The 19,842-nt window shown below is 39.6% G+C and overlaps 1 pseudogene across 1 annotated transcript; it reads right to left on the bottom strand.

Annotated features, from left to right (window-relative positions):
- Window positions 1-11,427: 11,427 nt before the first annotated feature.
- LOC309805083 (tubulin beta chain-like) lies at window positions 11,428-12,891 on the bottom strand (annotated as a pseudogene). The gene has a single exon. The product of its transcript is annotated as a tubulin beta chain-like (transcript).
- Window positions 12,892-19,842: the final 6,951 nt, after the last annotated feature.

The following is a 19,842-nucleotide window of genomic DNA, read 5'->3' on the forward strand; positions in this document are numbered from 1 at the left end:
CTTTTTAATTTGTAAATTAAAATCTTATAAACTAAAAAAAACAGGGACTATGTTTACACCTTTAGCATAAACTTTGGTTTATTACTCATTCAGTCTAGACTCCTCTTCAAAGCACTTTGAAACCACATTACAGACTTCTGTTGCAGGCAACTTGGCTAAGTAGATAGATGTTCATAGAACACTTCTTAGGGAAGGACATTTAAAGTACTGGATAAAACATAAAAAACATATTTTCAAATGCATGGCTAATTTATGAAGGAAAATATTTGGAGACCAAAATGAGAAAGCATGTATCTAGAGATGTAAGCAAGCACAGTATTGGGCATGTGCTGGGTGGGGTTGGGTATGTTATCTGCATTGCCCAGTGGCCTACATGGGTTTGTTCAGGCTGCACATGTGTCAAAAAGGCAACAAACCTGCAGGCCTGCATTGGTAGTCAGACTACATCAGAGACCCTGCACAGAGTCTGTTCTACTGGCAGAAGCCACTAGGGCAAGCTCTTCTCAGCTTGCTCAGGCATGACTCTGATGCAGTCCACTGTGCCTGCCGCCTGCAGAGGACATGTATTCAGATCTCTGAATGTCACTAAGTGAGGAGCATCTACCTTCCACCCTTCCCCCTAAGATCTCCCCTCATCATATGCAAAAATCAATTCCAGACAGCTGGAGCATTTCATTATGAAAGGCAGGACTTCAATACTTTTAGAAGTAAATAGGTCAACTCTGTATAGGAATGGATTCTTAATCAATACATCAAAATAATAAAACATGAAGAAACAGTGATAAATATCATATTAGTTTATCACAAGATCCCCCCCACCCCAAAACTGAGGAAATGTCACCTCACAAACTGGGAGAAAATATTTGCAACACATTATAACCAATAAAGGATAGTGTCCAGAACATGAAAACATCAAACCAATATGAAAAGACAATCTATTGGAGAAAAAGGGAAAAGACATTAACAGACATTTCACAGATGAGGAAAAATAAACAGCCAATAAACTTATGAAAATGTGTTCAACTTTATTAGTTAATCAGGGATATGCCAACTTAAACCATAATGAAATACGTTTTACACCCATTATATTGGTAAAATTTAAAGGTATTGTAATATCAAGTTTTGGTGAAGATGTGATAAACTGCATAGTCACTTTAGAAAACACCTTGGCATAATCTAATGAAGTTGAGCTACTTCATACACTTCTACAACCTATCAATTTTGAACATATAATTTATAGTATTTTATAAGTTCTGGTGTGCTTGGATCTGTCTGATTTATATCACTTTTCCTGGGGTCATTTTTATTTATTTTTGTTGTTGTTTATTTATTTTATTTTTTTATGGTACGTGGGCCTCTCACTGCTGCGGCCTCTCCCGCTGCGGAGCACAGGCTCCGGACGCGCAGGCCCAACGGCCACGGCCCACGGGCCCAGCCGCTCCGCGGCACGCGGGATCCTCCCGGACCGGGGCACGAACCCGCGTTCTCTGCATCGGCAGGCGGACCCTCAACCACTGCGCCACCAGGGAAGCCCCTGGGGTCATTTTTAATAACATCTCTTTGCTCTCCCCAAATTTTTTTAGTTTGATAAAATTTATGGTTATTCTATCATCATCCTTAAAAATATATGTAATGATATAAAAATACGTGATTTACTTAATGAATGCCTATTATTGGGGATTAGGTTTTGGCAATTTTATTCTTTATACCATCTTTTTTTCCTTTAAAAAGTGTGCAGGCACTACAAGGCAATTAAATTCAACTTTAAGATTGGGTATACCATCAGTAGGGTACACATGGTCCTCCCGTGGGGTCTGCTTAAGTCAGGATGACAGTTAGTAACCCCTGATAACAGTAGTACCTGATCACTAACACAGGGGAGCAGCTGACCCAACTATTCTATTTCTCACTCATCTCTTGGTGATCACATAAATCTTTTTCTGTTTTTCTCAACATCCTGAAACTATTTTTTTTCCTTGAGAGACAAATTTTTTTCCAGATTTCCTTAGAAATATTTTCAAAGAGAATTACCCCTAAAGATCACTATCTCAACCTCTAAATCATTTAAAAACACTTCAGAATCTCCTGAAATTTTTCTACCTACTTCCTTACAAAAGTAATCCCATTTTTCATGAAACAGCATTCTTGAAACAAGTGAACAAAAAACTGTAGTAGTCTTGTTACTTCTTATTATGTCTTTACATATTTTTAGTGTTGCAATGTTGTTCCTATATTTTTCACTATGAATGCACGTTTTTCAACCATCACCTGTATAGATTCTGCACAAATATAACAGTTATATGAAGGAATGCATTCTGAGTGAGTAAATTGAGGATTGACAATAATTCTAAATAGTGTCACCTTATAGTATTTTAGGGTGATGGCAACCAACCTGTCTTAATAATTCATAATGTGTTCAGCTCATCTAAGTAAACCTCATTTTAGTGTGATGATATGTTACCTTTAGTAAACTCCTTCCATGGCTTTTTCCATCTTTCCATCCTCAAATACTTATTAAGCCTGCAATGTGCTAATAATAGAAAGATACAACATGTGCTAATGATATAAATGCAGTGTTTCTCAAAGTGCTTGATATGCTCTATTATACGTTATCTGTCTTTTAGAAATCACATAATTTTCTCATGTTCTAAGACATTTTAGAAAATAGAAATGGCGGCTTTGGCTATATGACAGCAGTAGAATTGTACAGCATATAAACTATGTCAGTATATATTATCCTAGCAGTCTTTTTTTTTTAAACATCTTTATGCAGTATAATTGCTTTACAATGGTGTGTTAGTTTCTGCTTTATAACAAAGTGAATCAGTTATACATATACATATGTCCCCATATCTCTTCCCTCTTGCATCTCCCTCCCTCCCATCCTCCCTATCCCACCCCTCTAGGGTCACAAAACACCGAGCTGATATCCCTGTGCTATGCAGCTGCTTCCCATTAGCTATCTATTTTACGTTTGGTAGTGTATATATGTCCATGCCACGGTCACACTTTGTCCCAGCTTACCATTCCCCCTCCCTGTATCCTCAAGTCCATTCTCTAGTGGGTCTGCATCTTTATTCCCGTCTTGCCCCTGAGTTCTTCTGACCATTTTTTTTCTTTGTTCTTTTTTTAGATTCCATATATATGTATTAGCATATGGTATTTGTTTTTCTCTTTCTGACTTACTTCACTCTGTATGACAGTCTCTAGGTCCATCCACCTCACTACAAATAACTCAGTTTCGTTCATTTTATGGCTGAGTAATATTCCATTGTATATATGTGCCACATCTTCTTTATCCATTCATCTGTTGATGGACACTTAGGTTGCTTCCATGTCCTGGCTATTGTAAATAGAGCTGCAATGAACATTTCGGTACATGACTCTTTTTGAGTTATGGTTTTCTCAGGGTATATGCCCAGTAGTGGGATTACTGGGTTGTATGGTAGTTCCATTTTTAGTTTTTTAAGGAACCTCCATACTGTTCTCCATAGTGACTGTATCAATTTACATTCCCACCAACAGTGCAAGAGGGTTCCCTTTTCTCCACACCCTCTCCAGCATTTATTGTTTGTTGTTTTTTTTGATGATGGCCATTCTGACTGGTGTGAGGTGATACCTCATTGTAGTTTTGATTTGCATTTCTCTAATAATTAATGATGTTGAGCATTCTTTCATGTGTCTGTTGGCAATCTGTATATCTTTGTAGAAATGTCTATTTAGGTCTTCTGCCCAGTTTTGGATTGGGTTGTTTGTTTTTTTAATGTTGAGCTGCATGAGCTGCTTGTAAATTTTGGAGATTAATCCTTTGTCAGTTGCTTCATTTGCAAATATTTTCTCCCATTCTGAGGGTTGTCTTTTCGTCTTGTTTAAGGTTTCCTTTGCTGTGCAAAAGCTTTGAAGTTTCATTAGGTCCCATTTGTTTGTTTTTATTTCCATTTCTCTAGGAGGTGAGTCAAAAAGGATCTTGCTGTGATTTATGTCATAGAGTGTTCTGCCTATGTTTTCCTCTAAGAGTTTTATAGTGTCTGGCCTTACATTTAGGTCTTTAATCCATTTTGAGTTTATTTTTGTGTATGGTGTTAGGGAGTGTTCTAATTTCATTCTTTTACATGTAGCTGTCCAGTTTTCCCAGCACTACTTACTGAAGAGGCTGTCTTTTCTCCACTATATATTCTTGCCTCCTTTATCAAAGATAAGGTGACCATATGTGTGTGGGTTTATCTCTGGGCTTTCTATCCTGTTCCATTGATCTATATTTCTGTTCTTGTGCCAGTACTATACTGTCTTGATTACTGTAGCTTTGAGGTATAGTCTGAAGTCAGGGAGCCTGATTCCTCCAGCTCTGTTTTTCTTTCTCAAGATTGCTTTGGCTATTCGGGGTCTCTTGTGTTTCCATATAAATTGTGAAATATTTTGTTCAAGTTCTGTGAAAAATGCCAGTGGTAGTTTGATAGGGATTGCGTTGAATCTATAGATTGCTTTGGGTAGTAGAGTCACTTTCACAATGTTGATTCTTCCAATCCAAGAACATGGTATATCTCTCCATCTATTTGTATCATCTTTAATTTCTTTCATCAGTTTCTTATAATTTTCTGCATACAGGTCTTTTGTTTCCTTAGGTAGGTTTATTCCTAAATTGTATTCTTTTTGTTGCAGTGGTAAATGGGAGTGTTTTTTTAATTTCACTTTCAGATTTTTCATCATTAGTGTATAGGAATGCAAGATATTTCTGTGCATCAATTTTGTATCCTGCTACTTTACCAAATTCATTGATTAAGTCTAGTAGTTTTCTGGTAGCATCTTTAGGATTCTCTATGTATAGTATCATGTCATCTGCAAACAGTGACAGCTTTACTTCTTCTTTTCCGATTTGGATTCCTTTTATTTCTTTTCCATCTCTGATTGCTGTGGCTAAAACTTCCAAACCTGTGTTGAATAATAGTGGTGAGAGTGGGCAACCTTGTCTTGTTCCTGATCTTAGTGGAAATGGTTTCAGTTCTTCACCATTGAGGACGATGTTGCCTGTGGGTTTGTCATATATGGCCTTTATTATGTTGAGGAAAGTTCCCTCTCTGCCTACTTTCTGCAGGGTTTTTATCATAAATCGGTGTTGAATTTTGTCAAAAGCTTTCTCTGCATCTACTGAGGTGATTATATGGTTTTTCTCCTTCAATTTGTTAATATGGTGTATCACATTGATTGATTTGCATATATTGAAGAATCCTTGCATTCCTGGGATAAACCCCCCTTGATCATAGTGTATGATCCTTTTAATGTGCTGTTGGATTCTGTTTGCTAGTATTTTGTTGAGGTTTTTTTTTTTTTGCGGTACACGGGCCTCTCACTGTTGTGGCCTCTCCCGTTGCGGAGTACAGGCTCCAGACGCGCAGGCTCAGTGGCCATGGCTCACAGGCCTAGCCACTCTACGGCATGTGGGATCTTCCCAGACCAGGGCATGAACCCGTGTCCCCTGCAGCAGCAGGCGGACTCTCAACCACTGTGCCACCAGGGAAGCCCTGTTGAGGATTTTTACATCTATGTTCATCAGTGATATTGGCCTGTAGTTTTCTTTCTTTGTGACATCTTTGTTTTTGTCATCAGAGTGATGGTGGCCTCGTAGAATGAGTTTGGGAGTGTTCCTCCCTCTGCTATATTTTGGAAGAGTTTGAGAAGTATAGGTGTTAGGTATTCTTTAAATGTTTGACAGAATTCGCCTGTGAAGCCATCTTGTCCTGGGCTTTTGTTTGTTGGAAGATTCCTTTTTTTTTTTTTTTTTTTTTTTTTTGGTGGTACGCGGGCCTCTCACTGTTGTGGCCTTTCCCATTGTGGAGCACAGGCTCCGGACATGCAGGCTCAGCGGCCATGGCTCCCGGGCCCAGCCACTCTGCGGAATGTGGGAACTTCCTGGACCGGGGCACGAACCCATGTCCCCTGCATCAGCAGGCGGACTCTCAACCACTGCGCCACCAGGGAAGCCCTGTTGGAAGATTTTTAATCACAGTTTCAATTTCAGTGCTTGTGATTGGTCTGTTCATATTTTCTATTCCTTCCTGGTTCAATCTCAGAGCGCTGTGCTTTTCTAAGAATTTGTCCATTTCTTCCAGGTTGTCCATTTTATTGGTATATAGTTGCTTGTAGTAATCTCTCATGATCCTTTGTATTTCTGCAGTGTCAGTTGTTACTTTTCCTTTTTCATTTCTAATTCTATTGATTTGAGTCTTCTCCTTTTTTTTCTTGATAAGTGTGGCTAATGGTTTATTAATTTTGTTTATCTTCTCAAATGACCAGCTTTTAGTTTTAATGATCTTTGCTATCATTTCTTTCATTTATTTTTCATTTATTTTTGATATGACCTTTGTGATTTCTTTCCTTCTGCTAACTTTGGGGTTTTTTTTGTTTTTTCTCTAATTGCTTTAGGTATAAGGTTAGGTTTTTTATTTGAGATGTTTCTTATTTCTTAAGGCAGGCTTGTATAGCTATAAACTTCCCTCTTAGTACTGTTTTTGCTGCATCCCATAGGTTTTGGGTCATTGTGTTTTCATTGTCATTTGTATCTAGGTATTTTTTGATTTCCTCTTTGATTTCTTCAGTGATCTCTTGGTTGTTAAGTAGTGTGTTGTTTAGCCTCCATGTGTTTGTATTTCTTACAGATTTTTTCCTGTAATTGACATCTAGTCTCATAGTGTTGTGGTTGGAAAACATACTTGATATGATTTCAATTTTGTTAAATTTACCAAGGCTTGATTTGTGACCCAAGATGTGATGTATCCTGGAGAATGTTCCATGAGCACTTGAGAAGAATGTGTGTTCTATTGTTTTTGGATGGAATGTCCTATAAATATCAATTAAGCCCATCTTGTTTAATGTATCATTTAAAGCTTGTGTTTCCTTATTTATTTTCATTTCGGATGATCTGTCCATTGGTAAAAGTGGGGTGTTAAAGTCCCCTACTATGATTATGTTACTGTCGATTTCCCTTTTTATGGCTGTTAGTATTTGCCTTATGTATTGAGGTGCTCCTATGTTGGGTGCATAAATATTTACAATTATTATATCTTCTTCTTGGATTGTTGTGTTGATCATTATGTAGTGTCCTTCTTTGTCTCTTGTAATAGTCTTTGTCTTAAAGTCTATTTTGTCTGATATGAGAATTGCTACTCCAGCTTTCTTTTGATTTCCATTTGCATGGAATATCTTTTTCCATCCCCTCACTTTCAGTCCATATGTGTCCCTAGGTCTGAAGTGGGTCTCTTGTAGACAGCATATATATGGGTCTTGTTTTTGTATCCATTCAGCCAGTCTATGTCTTTTTTTTTTTTTTTTTTGCTGTACGTGGGCCTCTCACTGTTGTGGCTTCTCCCCTTGCGGAGCACAGCCTCCGGATGTGCAGGCTCAGCGGCCATGGCTCATGGGCCTAGCCACTCTGCGGCAGGTGGCATCTTCCCAGACCAGGGCATGACCAGTGTCCCCTGCATTGGCAGGTGGACTCTCAACCACTGCGCCACCAGGGAAGCCCCAGTCTATGTCTTTTGGTTGGAGCATTTAATCCATTTACATTTAAGGTAATTATTGGTATATATGTTCCTATTACCTTTTTCTTAACTGTTTTGGGTTTATTATTGTAGGTCTTTTCCTTCTCTTGTGTTTCCTGCCTAGAGAAGTTCTTTTAGCATTTGTTGTAAACCTGGTTTGTTGGTGCTGAATTCTCTTAGCTTTTGCTTGTCTGTAAAGCTTTTAATTTCTCCATCAAATGTGAATGAGATCCTTGCTGGGTAGAGTAATCTTGGCTGTAGGTTTTTCTCTTTTGTCACTTTAAATACATCCCGCTGCTCCATTCTGGCTTGCAGAGTTTCTGTTGAAAGATGAACTCTTAACCTTATGGGGATTCCCTTATGTATTACTTGTTGTTTTTCCCTTGCTGCTTTTAATATTTGTTCTTTGTATTTAATTTTTGATAGTTTGATTAATATGTGTCTTGGCATGTTTCTCCTTGGATTTATCCTGTAAGGGACTCTCTGTGCTTCCTGGACTTGATTAACTCTTTCCTTTCCCATATTAAGGAAGTTTTCAACTATAATCTCTCAAATATTTTCTCAGTCCCTTTCTTTTTCTCTTCTTCTTCTGGGACCCCTATAATTTGAATGTTGGTATGTTTAATGTTGTCCCAGAGGTCTCTGAGACTGTCCTCAATTCTTTTCATTCTTTTTTCTTTATTCTGCTCTGCAGTAGTTATTTCCACGATTTTATCTTCCAGGTCACTTATCCTTTCTTCTACCTCAGTTATTTCTGCTATTGATCCCTTGTAGAGAATTTTTAATTTCATTTATTGTGTTGTTCATCTCTGTTTGTTTGCTCTTTAGTTCTTCTAGGTCCTTGTTAAACGTTTCTTGTATTTTCTCCATTCTATTTCCAAGATTTTGGATCATGTTTAGTATCATTATTCTGAGTTCTTTTTCAGGTAGACTGCCTATTTACTCTTCATTAGTTAGGTCTGGTGGGTTTTTGCCTTGCTCTTTCTCTGCTGTGTGTTTCTCTGTCTTCTCATTTTGCTTAACTTACTGTGTTTGGGGTCTCCTTTTCATAGGCTGCAGGTTCGTATTTCCTGTAGTTTCTGGTGTCTGTCCCCAGTGGCTAAGGTTGGTTCAGTGGGTTGTGTAGGCTTCCTGGTGGAGGGGACTAGTGCCTGTGTTCTGGTAGATGAGGCTGGATCTTGTCTTTCTGGTGGGTAGGTCCACGTCTGGTGGTGTGTTTTGGGGTGTCTGTGGCCTTTTTATGATTTTAGGCAGCCTCTGTGCTAATGGATGGGGTTGTCTTCCTGTCACGCTAGTTGTTCAGCATAGGGTGTCCTGCACTGTAGCTTGCTGGTTGTTGAGTGGAGCTGGGTCTTGGTATTGAAATGGAGATCTCTGGGAGATTTTCGCCATTTGATATTACATGGAGCTGGGAGGTCTCTTGTCGACCAGTGTCTTGAACTTGCCTCTCCCACCTCAGTGGCACAGCCCTGACTCCTGACTGGATCACCAGGAGCCTGTCCTTCACATGGCTCACAATAAAAGGGAGAGAAGAAAGAAAGAAAGGAAGAAAAAGAAGGAAAGAAAGAAAGAAAAGAAAAAGAAGGAAAGAAAGAAGATAAAATAAAATAAAGTAAAATAAAATAAAGTTATTAAAATAAAAAGTAAAAAATAATTAAGAAAAAGAAAAATTTTAAAGTAATAATAAAAAAAAAATGGACAGACAGAACCCTAGGACAAATGGTAAAAGTGAAGCTATACAGACAAAATCACACACAGAAGCATACACATACACACTCACAAAAAGAGAAAAAGGGAAAAAAAAATATATACATCGTTGCTCCCAAAATCCACCTCCTCAATTTGGGATGATTTGTTGTCTTTTCAGGTATTCCACAGATGCAGGGTATATCAAGTTGATTGTGGAGATTTAATCCACTTCTCCTGAGGCTGCTGGGAGAGATTTCCCTTTCTCTTCTTTGTTCGCACAGCTCCCGGGGTTCAGCTTTGGATTTGGCCCCACCTCTGCATGTAGGTTTCTTGAGAACATATGTACTTCGCTCAGACAGGACGGGGTTAAAGGAGCAGCTGATTCGGGAACTCTGGCTCACTCAGGGCAGGGGAGGGAGGGGCACGGAGGCGGGGTGAGCCTGCAGCGGCAGAGGCCAGCGTGATGTTGCACCAGCCTGAGGCGCGCCGTGTGTTCTCCAGGGGAAGTTGTCCCTGGATCATGGGACCCTGGCAGTGATGGGCTGCACAGGCTCCCTGGAAGGGAGGTGTGGAGAGTGACCTGTGCTCGCACACAGGCTTCTTGGCGGCGGCAGCAGCAGCCTTAGCATCTCACGCTCGTCTCTGGGGTCCACACTGTTAGCCGTGGCTTGCACCCGTCTCTGGAGCTCCTTTAAGCAGTGTTCTTAATCCCCTCTCCTCGCGCACCAGGAAACAGAGAGGGAAGAAAAAGTTTCTTGCCTCTTCGGCAGCTCCAGACCTATTCCCGGACTCCCTCCCGTCTAGCTGTGGTGCACTAGGCCCTTCAGGCTGTGTCATGCCGCCAACCCCAGTCCTCTCCCTGGGACCTGAAGCCCGAGCCTCAGCTCCCAGCCCCCGCCCGTCCTGGCGGGTGAGCAGACAAGCCTCTCGGACTGGTGAGTCCTGGTCGGCACGGATCCTCTGTGTGGGAATCTCTCCGCTTTGCCCTCCGCACCTGCGTTGCTGTGCTCTCCTCTGCGGCCCCGAAGCTCCCCCCTCCGCCACCCACAGTCTCCGTCCGCAAAGGGGCTTCCTAGTGTGTGGAAACCTTTCCTCCTTCACTGCTCCCTCCCACTGGTGCAGGTCCCGTCCCTATTTTTTTTTTAGAAGATGTTGGGGGTAGGAGTTTATTAATTAATTTATTTATTTTTGCTGTGTTGCGTCTTCGTTTCTGTGCGAGGGCTTTCTCTAGTTGTGGCAAGCGGGGACCACTCTTCATCGTGGTGCACGGGCCTCTCACTATTGCGGCCTCTATTGTTGCGGAGCACAGGCTCCAGATGCGCAGGCTCAGTAGTTGTGGCTCAAGGGCCTAGTTGCTCCGTGGCATGTGGGATCCTCCCACACCAGGGCTCGAACTCGTGTCCAGTGCATTAGCAGGCAGATTCTCAACCACTGCACCACCAGGGAAGCCCCATCCCTATTCTTTGTCTCTGTTTTTCTTTTTTCTTTTGCCCTACCCAGGTATGTGGGGGAGTTTCTTGCATTTTGGGAGGTCTGTGGTCTTCTGCTAGGGTTCAGTAGGTGTTCTGTAGGAGTTATTCCACATGTAGATGTATTTCTGATGTATTTGTGGGGAGGAAGGTGATCTCTGCGTCTTACTCTTCCATCATGTTGAAACTCCTCCCACATCCTAGCAGTTTTTAAAGCTCTTTCTAAGAGTGTTAGAACTCTTATATCTCTATACCCTTTAATATTATGGTATGAAGATCAACTGAACTAAATCCAACTGACCAAATTGCATAGTTACATACAATTCTACCTTGAAATATAGAAATTCCATTTGTGTAAAAATATATTTAAATAAAATATATTTATTTTATATAAAACCCTGCAGCTTAAAAAGATTCATAACCCAATGACAGAGCCATGCCCAAGGAGGGTCAGAATTGTTCAGTTCAGGAGGTCTTGGAGGCTTTTATTTTTGTTTGTTGGTTTGTTTTTGTTTTCAATTCCCATTTATTTTTGGCTTCTTGGAGAGTTATCTGAAAAACAGAGAGGGAAATGTTAACTGGACATGTAGGAGGAGTGGGCACGAGAAGGAAATATAGGGTTACCCAGAATGGCAGAAATCTAGGTTCCCCAGAGTGGAAAGAGAGAGGAGACATTCAACAAACAACAAATATTTGTTGAGCACCTATCATATACCAGGCAGTGTTCTAGAAACACCCCCCACCACCACCAAAAAGAAAAAACAAGATAGAGGCAAAAAACACAAATTCTGAGGGTGAAGAAAGGGGCGGTTGAGGAAGAAGGCTGAGGGGACTGAGAAGCCTGTGGTCATGGGGACTCAGCCTTAGGCCTCCTCTTCAGCCTCCTCACTGAAATCCTCCTCCTCTTCTGCAGTGGCATCCTGGTACTGCTGGGACTCGGAGACAAGGTTGTTGACGTTGCTCTCAGCCTCAGTGAACTCCATCTCATCCATGCCCTCACCTGTGTACCAGTGGAGGAAGGCCTTCTGGCGGAATATGGCAGTGAACCCCTCTGAGATGCACTTAAACAGCTCCTGGATGGCCGTGCTGTAGCCAATGAAGGTGACCGCCATTATGAGGCCATGGGCTGGGATGTCACAGATGGCTGTCTTGACGTTGTTGGGGATCCATTCCATGAAGTAGCTGTGGTTCTTGTTCTGCACGCTGAGCATCTGCTCATGCACCACCTTCATGGACATCCATCCACGGAAGACAGCAGCCATGATGAGGTACGGGCCATGGTGGGGGGTCACAGGCCGCCGTCATGTTCTTGGCATCTAAGACCTGCTGGGTGAGCTCGGTCACAGGGAGGGCTCGATACTGCTGGTTTCCACGGCTGGTTAGAGGGGCAAAGTCAGGCAGGAAGATGTGGAGATGTGGGAAGGGCACCATGTTGACTGCTAGCTTGTGGAGGTCAGCACTGAGCTGGCCAGGGAAGCAGAGGCAGGTGGTGACACCACTCATGGTGGCTGAGATGAGGTGGTTCAGGTCCCTGTAGGTTGGCGTGGTCAGCTTGAGGGTGCAGAAACAGATGTCATAAAGGGCCTCGTTGTCAATGCAATAAGTGTCGTCTGTGTTCTCCACCAGCTCATGGACAGAGAGGGTGGAGTTGTAGTGCTCAAGCACAGTGTCGGACACTTTGGGTGAGGGCACCACACTGAAGGTGTTCAGGATGTGGTCAGGATATTCTTTACAGGTGTTGCTGATGAGCAAGGTGCCCATTACAGAGCCCATGCCCCCTCCCAGCGAGTGAGTCAGCTGGAAGTCCTGCCAGGAGTCACAGCTCTCGGCCTCCTTCTGAACCACATCCAGGACCGAGTCAACCAGCTTGGCCCCCTCTGTATAGTGGCCCGTGGCCCAGCTGTTGCTTGCCTCAGACTGACTAAAAACAAAGTTGTCTGGTCTGAAGATCTGACCTAAAGGACCTGAGTGAACAGAGTCCATGGTCCCTGGTTCTAGATCCACCAGGATAGCACGAGGAACAAATTTGCCACCTGTGGCTTACTGTAGTACACGGAGATGCGGTCTAGCTGTAGGTTGCTAGCACCATGATAGGTGCTGGTGGGGTTGATGCCATGTTCATCACTGATCACCTTCCAGAACTTGGCACCGATCTGACTGCCACACTGACCGGCCTGGATGTGCACTATTTCCCTCACTGTTAAAATTTACTCTAATCTTTTTGCTCACTTCAAAGTGTGTACGGGGCAAGAAAATGGTATGTAATTAGTTTTTCTCTGCTGCTGGTCGCAGGCTGGAAGGATGGAATGGGCCCTGGAGGCTGGAACAGTGAGGTCCTAATGTGGCGGCAGGAAGGTTCTGAGAGAGCTTGGAGGCTTTTGTGTAAAGACTATGATTTTATTGATAATTTTGCCCATGTCATAACCTAAGAGGGTTAATATAGGGCTTTTGTAATTATTAGGAAACACAAAGATATACTTTATGTCTCACTGCAAAGATAATTTGTTTGGCAGCAATATTGATTACCACTTAACTGAGAAACTAGGTTTGTTCCAAAAGGATTTCATAGCACAAGCTTGGGAATGTTCCCCCCTCCCCCCTCCTTTTTTGTATGAAGAGAGAAAAAAAAATCATTCTCAAAGTCACTTCAAATGTAAGTTACCAGTTTAAAAATGATCAGGGAAAGAAGAAAACATGTTGAAGAGCACTGTGACTGTCTTGAATCACATTTCTAAGGACATGACACCAGTGACATGATTGCTTACTTTTCATGTTATTAGACTAGATGGGAAATAACCACTGAATTCTGACTGAGATAAACCATCAAAAAGTTAAGTGTTTCCCATATCAAACTGTCAACTAAAGCATCTTATTTATCTCCTGCTTCTTCCTTTGGGAGGTCAAATGTGGGTGAATGCGAGTGTGACATTGGAAGAGACTTGACCTGGTCTTACCTTTCAAGGCTGAGCAGTTTCACTTTTTCTGCTAATTACAAGACACCTTCAAATAAATTTTGCATCTTTTTTCCAGATTTATTGAGATACAATTGACATATAATATTGTGTAAGCTTAGGGTGTATAGCATAATGATTTGATATATGTATACATTGTGAAATGTTTACTACTATAAGATTAGTTAACCCATCCATCAACTCACATAATTACAATTTTTTGTGTGTGTAGTGAGAGTGTTCAAGATCTACTCTCTTAGCAACTTTCAAGTATATAATACAGTATCGTTAACTACAGTCATCATGTTGTATCTTACATCCCCAGGATGTATTTGTCTTATAACTAGAAGTTTGTGCACTTTGACTGTCTTCACTCATTCTCAGTCTGCACCCCCAGCTCCAGAAACCACCATCTATTCTGTTTCTATAATTTTTTTTTAGATTCCACATATAAGTTAGATCATATGATATTTGTCTTTCTCTGTCACTTATTTCACAAATAATATCCCAAATTTGCTTCTATCATTCATTTTTTTTCTAATGAATACATGGATGTTGTGGGAATAGCATTCTAGATATTAATATATTAATATTTTTCTCTGATTCCTTTCCTATTCCATCAGCCTGTTTTGCTGGACACTGGGAGGTGACTAAAAGGGAACATTAGAAAAAAAAAAAAAAACCTGACAAGGAGATGTTTACAATAAAGCCAAGGAAAGTAGGGACAATCGCAGTAGCAAAATTTCATTCTTAACACAATCAAGGAAAAATAATTCTGAAAACTGCAAATTTCTCCTTGCTGTAGATATGGCTCTCAGGAAGGATATACCGGGCACTTACGGCACGTAGAAGGACTGAGTTTGGTCTTGAAGTTTACTTGACTAGGTCATCTTTCTTTCTACCCAGGTGTCTTTCAGTGAAAGGAGAGAATGGCTTTCAGGCCTGATGCTATTTCTTCCCATTCTATAATTTTTAGATTTAATCAGCATTTTAAACCTTCACCAAAAAGGAAACTCCATACTTAAATGATCTTATTGGCAAATCCTACCAAGTATAAAACAAAAAAATAATGCTAATCTGACACAAAGTCTTCCAGAGAATAAAAAGACTAACTGCACCTCAATATGTTTATGAAGCCAGTATAACCTTAATGCCAAAACCTGAGAAGGTTGGTATAAGGCAAATATCAGGCCAATCTCATCCATGAACATTGCTAACATTGTTTTAGGATTTTGTTATCTAACTAAATCTGGCAATATATGAAAAGGATATTATATCATGATCAAATAGATTTTAACCCAGAAATCAAAGTTTGGTTTAACATTTGCAAGTCAATTAGTGTGATTTTCCACATTAACAGAATAAAAGAGAAAAAGAGATACAGAAAAATAATTTGATAAAATTCAACATCTCTTCGTGACAAAAAAAACTTCAGCAAACTAGGAATAGAAGGAAGCTTCCTTAATCTGGTTATGGACATCTGCAAAAAGCATACAGCAAGCATCATACTTAAAGGAGAACTGTTGAAAGCTTTCCTCTGGACTAGGAATGAGACAGGAAAACCTTACAGAAGTAAGGTCCTGTAGGCAAAGAAAAATTAAAAACTACAAGCATTCAAAAGAAAGAAATGGGAATGTTGTTATTCTTATACAATGTAATTGCATACACTGAAAATCCAAAACAGTCTACAGATAAGTTATGTAGTTAATAAGTTTAGCAAGTTTCCTGGGTACAAGTTCAACATATAAATTTTTACATATTTCTATATAATAGAATAAAGTGATTATTTGTGGTGGCATTAAAAATATAAAACTCTTGGATATATATTTAATGAAAGATATGTAAGGCATCTACACACAAATCTGTAAAGCATTATTGACAGAAATTAAAGACATAAATCAATAGATGTGTGTACCATGTTCACTGATTGGAGGATGCAGTATTGTACAGATGTCGGTTCTCCCCTAATTCATTTATAGATTTAAATCACAACCAAAACCTGAGTGAGTTTTTCATTGTTATTGTTGTTAAAGTTAACAAGCTGATTCTAAAATTTACGTGGAAATGCAAAGGGCTAAGAATATCCAAAATACTCTTAAAGCAGAAGAAAAACATGGACAACTTGTACTACTGAATATCTGGGCTGAAAGCCAAAATAATTGGCAATAGATCAGTGGAACAGAACAGAGAATTTAGAACTAGACACACACAAACATGAACTCTTGATTTGTGATAAAAGTTGCAGTATAGAAGAGAAGTGGAAAGATGGTCTTTTCAATAGATGGTGCCAGGTCAGCTGGCTCTTCACATGGGAAAAAAATGAAACTTGATCCCTATTTTGCACCATAATTAAGTCCAGTTGGATAGTAGAGCTAAATATAAGTAGTAAACTAATAAAATGTCTAGAAGGTAACATAACACAAGATCTTCATGATCTTTCCATGTGGAAAGATTTCTCAATAAGAGACAAAAAGCATTAACCATAAATGAAAATATTAATAAATCAGACTACATTAAAGTTAAGAAATTGTAATCATCAGAAGACACTATTGAAGAAAGTGAATGGTAAACCACATAGTATGAGAAGACATTTGCAATACATGCAGTTGACAAAAGTCTCATTCCCAAAATATAGAAGGAATTTCTAGAAATCAGTGAGAAAAAAAGACACAGACAATTCAATAGAAGAATGCATTCTTGAAGAGGTACTTCACAAAGACCATCTCCAAATGGTCAATAAACATATGAAAAGGTGTTCAGCTTTAAGTCATCAGAAAAATGTAAATTAAATCCCCTCTGAGATATCACTACATATTCAATAAAATGGCTAAAATTTGCAAAGACTGATACAGAGCAATTGGAACACTTTATACCCAACTGGTAAGAGTTAAAGTTGATAAAATGCACTTTAGGCGGTGACCGCCTGGAGGGGTGGGATAGGGAGGGTGGGAGGGAGACGCAAAAGGGAGGGGATATGGAAACATATGTATATGTATAACTGACTAAATTTGTTATAAAGCAAAAAATTAAAAAAAAAAAGAAAAAAAAAATAAGGAACTCCAGTTAGTAGGCTTGCTTATCACAGTGGTATGCATTAGCAATTAATGAAGGCCTTAGAATTTGATTTGGAGGAGCTATTCTCCCTCAAAAAATTACATGCTTAACATTGTCTTAATTATTGTATTCCAAGTTGTATGATGGCTGAAGTTGCATTATTTAACAAATATCCAAAGCATTCCACAAACCTGATTTTCTGATACTTATATTGTACATTCCACCTCATCTAAATAGGGGAAAATAAAATCCTGTGTAGTAACTCAATGAGGTGACATGATGAGTGAAGTCTGTGGTAAAATCAAGACACAAAAAGTATCAGAGAGCTCACTTGGGTTGCTATGCTGTTTTTCTCTGTTCAGCACCTATCCCAGTAAGGTGGGAAGGGCAAGGGAAATTGCATAGGAGAGATTTACCCATTAACTGCAAATAAGCAATACAATGGATAGAGGATGATATTTTTAACAGATTGTGCAGAAACAACTGGATAGTCAAATGAGAATAAAATACTCAACCTCTATATCACACTATTCACAAAAATTAATTTGAGATACCTAACATATCTAGAAGACAGTATAGGAGAATAGCTTCATGAGCTGGAGTTAGGCAAGGACTGAGAAAGCCATAACTATAAAGGAAAAAATGTGATATATTAGACTTCATTAGATTAAAAACTTTTGTTTATTAAATGACATCATTAAGGAAATAATTATATGGAATAGGAGAAAGTATTCACAATACACATTTCTTACAAAGAACTTATAACCAAAATATATAATAAACTCCTATAATTAAAAAAATCAAACAGCTGAATAAAAATGTGCAAAAGACTTGAAGTAACACTTCACAAAGGAAGATGTGTGAATGGTCAATAAGCACTCACATACTCAATATCAATAATGAGAGAAAGACAAAACCACAAGGTTTTACACATCCACCAGAATGGGTAAAATTTAAAAGACTGGTAATATCAAATGTGGAGCAACTATAACTTTTACACATTGTTTATGGTTAATATAAATTCATACAGAGCAAGAGACATAACCCTCTCAGACTTCAGACAATACTACAAAGCTACAATGACCAAAACAGCATGGTATTGGCACAAAAACAGACATATGGATCAGTAGAACAGAATAGAGAGCCCAGAAATAAACCCACACACTTACAGTCAATTAATCTTCGACAAAGGAGGCAAGAATATACAATGGAAAAAAGATAGTCTCTTCAACAAGTGGTGCTAGGCAAGTTGACAGCCAGATATAAATCAATGAAGTTAGAACACAGCCTCACACCACACACAAAAATAAACTTAAAGACTTAAATATAAGACATGACACCATAAAACTCCTAGAAGAAAACACAGGCAAAACACTCTCTGATATAAACTGTACCACTGTTTTCTTAGGTCAGTCTCCCAAGGCAATGAAATAAAAGCAAAAATGAACAAATGGGACCTAACCAAACTTAAAAGCTTCTGTACAGTAAAGGAAACCATAAACAAAACAAAAAGACAACCTACAGACTGGGAGAAAATATTTGCAAAAAATAAGAAAAAAAAAAAGCACTTTAGGAAATTGCTTAACATTATCTACTAAAATTGTATGTATCCATAACTAATTACCTAATATCCAATTCTACTTCTAGCAATAAGACCAATAGATATTGACACAAAAATATATGTTTAAGAATGTTCATGGTACCATTATTCAAAATAGCCACAAGCTGGGAACAACCAATACTTGACAACAGTAAGAAGGGTAAACAAATTATGCATATTTATACACTCAAACACTATCCTGCAATAAACTTTCATGAACTTCAATTACATGTAACAACATGAATCGATTTCAAGAGAAGAGGACAGACCCACAAAAAATATATATTGTTGATTCCATTTATGTAAAGATTGAAAATAGGTAAACTAATGGTGTTAGAAGTCAGGATAGTAGTTACCCTTAGGGAGGAGGAGATATGAGTGGACTTCTCTTCCTTGACCTTAGTGATGTTTACATAGTTGTGTTTGCTTTGTGATAATACATGGATTGGCATGTGTGTATACATGTTATTCAGACTGAACCAATTCTCTCCAATGCCGCTGCTAACGCCTGGGTCCAAGCCACCATCATTACCATCATTTTTCACCCAACTTGCTGCAGTAGTTTCTTGATTTTTTTTCTCTGCTTCTACTCTTGATCCACTTTAATATGTTCTCAACACAGTAATCAGAATATTCCCTTTAAAAATAAGTCAAGTTATATCACTCTGCTGTTCAAAATCCTGCAATGACTCCATGTTTCACACAGTGAAAAAGCCTAAGTCCTTACCACCCGCCTGCGAGAACCTGCATTATACGGTCTGGTCCTCAGTTCCCTCTGTGTAGTCGTCTCCAGCTCCTAACGCCCAGCTTGCCCACCTCCTCTGTCTCCCCACTATTCCACGTTGCCCACTCTGGCCTTTTTGCAGTTCCTGGAACACCAGCGTGCTCCTTCCTCAGGACCTTTGCAGTGTTGTTTCTCTAGTCCGGCATGTTCTTTCTCGAGAGATCTGTGGGCTAACTCTCTCCCTCCAAGTCTCTTGCAGATGTGACGTGTTACCCTTACTGCCCTATTTAAAATGTTACCTTGTCCCAGCCCCATTAGAGCTCCCAGTTCCCCTAACCCTGCCTTCATTCTTAGTTTTTACAACACGTGTATCTCTCTAATGTACTATATTATCCTTTTATTTTTCATCCTTACCATTAATTTTCTTTCCTTGCTAGAGATAGAACAACACATTTATTGTCTGTCATTTCCTTCAGGGACCCTTGTTTCATTCACTGATATATCCCAAGCAGTAAGAATACTGTAGATGCTCAACAGATATTTGTGGAATGAATGAATGAGCGTATTGAATGTCTAACATGTGACAGGAACTCTACTAGGCGCTGGGGGTGTAACGCTAAGCAAAACCAGAAACAGTTGCTGCTCTCATAGAGCATTTGCCAATCTGAGAGACAGTTATCATATACCATAAACAAATGCTTAGTTACAAAGTGTAATTAGAGCTAAGCATGCCTTGAGAATGATCACTGAGGAATCAATCTTGGCCTGAAGGTGGGTCAGGGAAGACTTCCAAGAGAAAGTGATGTTTGAGCTGAGATAT

The sequence above is a fragment of the Mesoplodon mirus genome (assembly GCF_964341445.2).
Source record: "Mesoplodon mirus genome assembly, chromosome: 5".
Classification (NCBI taxonomy): Eukaryota; Metazoa; Chordata; class Mammalia; order Artiodactyla; family Ziphiidae; genus Mesoplodon; species Mesoplodon mirus.